The 4,064-nt window shown below is 43.7% G+C and overlaps 1 long non-coding RNA gene across 1 annotated transcript; it reads right to left on the reverse strand.

Annotated features, from left to right (window-relative positions):
- Positions 1–2,261: 2,261 nt before the first annotated feature.
- On the reverse strand, positions 2,262–3,338 carry LOC143496506 (uncharacterized). Its single transcript, XR_013125617.1, has 3 exons — positions 3,161–3,338; positions 2,462–2,966; positions 2,262–2,352 (listed from the first exon to the last, which is right to left on the reverse strand). It is a non-coding gene; the product is annotated as an uncharacterized LOC143496506 (long non-coding RNA).
- Positions 3,339–4,064: the final 726 nt, after the last annotated feature.

The following is a 4,064-nucleotide window of genomic DNA, read 5'->3' on the forward strand; positions in this document are numbered from 1 at the left end:
CTTATACTACCTCTATCTATCTATCTATCTATCTATCTATCTATCTATCTATCTATCTATCTATCTATCTATCTATCTATCTATCTATCTATATTTGTGTTAGAAGCATTTGATAGAAGCATTTGTGTTTCTGCTTGTTTGTGATCTGTGATCTCTGTGATCAGAGACTTTCTGGGTGAGGCTGCTGCCTCAGTCTTGCTCTGTGAATTAACATAATAAAGGGTGATGTTTGGCTTTGCTAATTGCTGGCAAGAAGGAGAAGAAGGAGGGGTGATGTCCTCAGAATCCTGAATTCTCAGGAGTTCTAGTGTTAAAGGATTTCAGCAGTATATTACATGCACCACTCGTATGGGGAAGAACTTGGATAAATGCTTTGGATCAGTCCCAGATGTATACAGGTCCTCCTCCCTCTGGGCTCTACTGACACCAACACCATCCTCCTAGTTCCAGCATATATTCCGACTATAAGAAGAGTTAAAAAAATTGTTCGTAACATCAAACAGTGGACCTCAGATGGTATCTTGGCTCTTCAAGGATGCTTTGAATCCACAGACTGGAATAACCTCTTAACTCCCTCCAACAACATCAATGAACAAGCTGACACCATAACCTCATACATCTCTTTCTGTGTAGACCACATAATTCCTTCCAAAACAGTCACAATCTTCCCCAATAATAAGCCCTGGATCACTAAGGAGCTCAAGGAAGTCCTCAACAAAAAGAAAAGGGTCGTCTTCACTGGCACCGAATCAGAAAAAAAGAGGTCAACAAAGAAGTAAAACGAGCCATAAAAATTGCAAAAATAAATTATAGGCACAAAGTTGAGGAACACTTCACTCATGGAAACCTCCGATCAGCTTGGCGAGGTCTCAAAAATATGGCTGCCGTCAACACCACCACAAATCATTGCTCCATACAGATAGATGGCATCAGCCCTGCATCCCTCCCAAATGATTTCAACTGTTTCTACACCAGGTTTGAAAAAGATAATTCGAACCAACTGGAAGATATCAGGACTGCTCTCCAATCTAAGGAACGTGCATTCACCTTTAGTAAAGCTGAGGTGATGAGAGCCTTGAGAAGCACCAGAGAGTCTAGCTCACCTGGCCCAGATAACATCAGTGGTCCTGTGCTAAAGCACTGCACGGAACAGCTGGGTGGCACATTTTTCAGACCCTGTTCCAAAGCTCCCTCGACAGTTGTTCAGTCCCAGTGTTATGGAAACACTCAATAATCATTCCAATTCCCAAGAAGAGTATGGCCAAGTCACTCAATGATTTCAGACCGGTGGCCCTGACCTCCCTCGTGATGAAAGCCATGGAGAGGATTATTAGACACCATATAATAAAAATTACCAACTCGCAGATGGACCCTCTCCAATTTGCTTATCGCACGAGCAAAGGCGTTGACGGTGCCAAGGTTTTCATCATGGATACAGTACACATTTGGAATGTCCAAACACTTCAGCCAGACTTCTGTTTGCAGACTTTTCCTCTACTTTCAACACCCTCCAGCCTCACATCCTGGCCCACAAACTCTCATCCCACTTTCACTTGGAGGACCAGATTATTCTATGGTTACTGGACTTTCTAACACAGAACACAAAAAGTACTTGTCAATAATGTCCACTCCAACATTATACTTTAACACTAGGAACCCGACGGCCGCGAAAATTTTCGCAAGGCTTAGTAAGGTCCATGTAGCCCACTCCCCTGCTGTGAAGAGATTAACGCCCATTGTCTTGGTAATGCGGTGGAAGCGTCTCACCCCCAGCTCATACGCCTGCCAAAGCACAAGCGGCTCACCTCCAAGCTCATACAAAGCACCAAACGTGATACTTCACGAAAAACTTGGTTACAAACAAGCAGACTGTATATGTTACCGATCCTACAACAAACAGCGGAAATTTTGTAGACTCGTGTTTCAAAAGATACAATTCAAGCGCACGTAGAGACGACAGTTTCTCAAATGAGTCCCATCAAACAATAAAAACAAATAAAATTGTTTGAACATCTTTGTATATTGTTTGAAGCTCTTTGTATATTTACTACACTATATAATATTTGTTACACTTTCTGTTTCCGCGTTTGAATTCGCGTTTGAAAAGCTAAGAAATTATATGGCGCAATTATATATATGGCTGATAAATGTTGTGATCTAAACAGCAGACTGGAAAAGGAGAGGAAAAGACAGGAAGAACAAATTCATGTGCTGTAAAACAACTTTATTTTGATCAAACATGGATGTCTATTCCGGGTTTCTTGAAGTGGAATGTCAAGAAAGTTGAGGGTGTCTTGAAGTTGAGGGTGTACTCGCCAGATGCACTTGCCGCATGCAACACACGCGTTGATGCTGTGGAGAACAATTCAAGGTACACCTTACATTTTGAATAAAATCTTTCAGAAGACAAAAATACGTAACATATGTGGTGTTACGTATGTAGGCCTACTTATCAACGTACCTTCATGTAGTTGTAGCCAACAGTTGCTACACAGCCAGGGTGTACTCGCCGCATGCAACGGGCCACCGGCGTGTTCCTGCGCGCACTGTGTATGCACGCACCTTCATGATGTCTGTCAACGGCGCACTGCAAAGAACAAAGTACATGTTATATTTTGAACGAATTTATTCATGTGTACCAGCCAGGGACCCTCTTTCTTACATTTGCGGCAGGTTCATCGTTCATCGCTGCCAAGGTCAACGGGCCACCGGCGTGTTCCTGCGCGCACTGTGTATGCACGCACAGAAGTACATGTTATATTTAGAACGAATTCATTCATGTATAAATTGATTCTGTGAAAATATCACAGGCATGGGTCATAACAGAACGGGAATCCAATTCCAGCAACCATGAGAAAAATAACCAGCAACCACGACGAGAAATAAACAGAGGACTAACACGGAAACAGACATGAAATGGCAGGAGATGCGGGGCAGACCGTGACACCGGGTTTCATGATGTGCGACTGTGGAACAGAAAGAGAAGAGATTTTTGGTTATGTTCAAATAATAGTGTGTGTGTATATATATGTGTGTGTGATTGGTTGTCTGTAACGTAGCTGTGTTAACAATTGTAAAGAGCCTTGGTATTTAGATAAGGCGCTATATAAATTGAAACATTAATTCATTCATATATATATAAATATACTTATCGACGTACCTTCATGTAGTTTTAGGTACACAGTTGCCACACAGCCAGGGACACTCTGCCCTACACTTGCGACAGGTGTACTTGCCGCATGCAGCGCACGGGGTTATGCTGTGGTTCCGGTTGCAGTTTGTCTGCACCTGACACGTAGTCTTCTTTCCAGGAGCAGGCGAAGGACGTGGCGTTCTCTTCAACTCCTTTTCCTGTAGGAAACGAAGACGGAGTTCCTCAGCAAGAGTACACATAAAAACTCTCCTACTCTCTGTGGACCCCGTACATGCCGTGTACAAAACATGCGCGTTCATCGCTGCCAGGTCAATATGTTATAAAACACTGCAACGGGCCACCGGCGTGTTCCTGCGCGCACTGTGTATGCATGCGCCTTCTGGTCCATGATGTCAACGGCGCACTGCAAAGAACAAATACAAAGAAGTACATGTTATATTTTGAATAAATTCATTCATGTATGATAAATTGATTTATCAATGCCAACACATGCATACCTTCGTCCGGTTGTAGTCCGTCACAGTGTTTGGCTTCTTTTTGCGGTCGTCTGCAATCTCCACGTGCGTGTGCATAGTGCTCAGAACGCAAACTGTTTTGTTGGGCTTGGAGGCATACACCGTCAGAAGCGCATCATCGGATCTGTACACCTCCGTTGACAACTTCTCACGTCCCTTGGCGTTTTTGGCTTCCAAAGGAACTTCTCGGCGAATCTTGTTCATTGTCCCAAGCAGAGTCGTGTTGCATTCCAGCAGCTTCTTAGCCAGGGAAAGAGATGTGAAAAAATTGTCTGTGGTTACAGTTCTGCCCTTGCCCAGGTATGGCTTCATAAGCTTCATCACCACATTCTCGGACACTCTTTCCCCCTTGGGACGATCGGGGTCCTTTCCAAGGTATGGAATGGCGTTGCACA

Source organism: Brachyhypopomus gauderio, unplaced genomic scaffold (genome assembly GCF_052324685.1).
Source record: "Brachyhypopomus gauderio isolate BG-103 unplaced genomic scaffold, BGAUD_0.2 sc95, whole genome shotgun sequence".
Taxonomy (NCBI): Eukaryota; Metazoa; Chordata; class Actinopteri; order Gymnotiformes; family Hypopomidae; genus Brachyhypopomus; species Brachyhypopomus gauderio.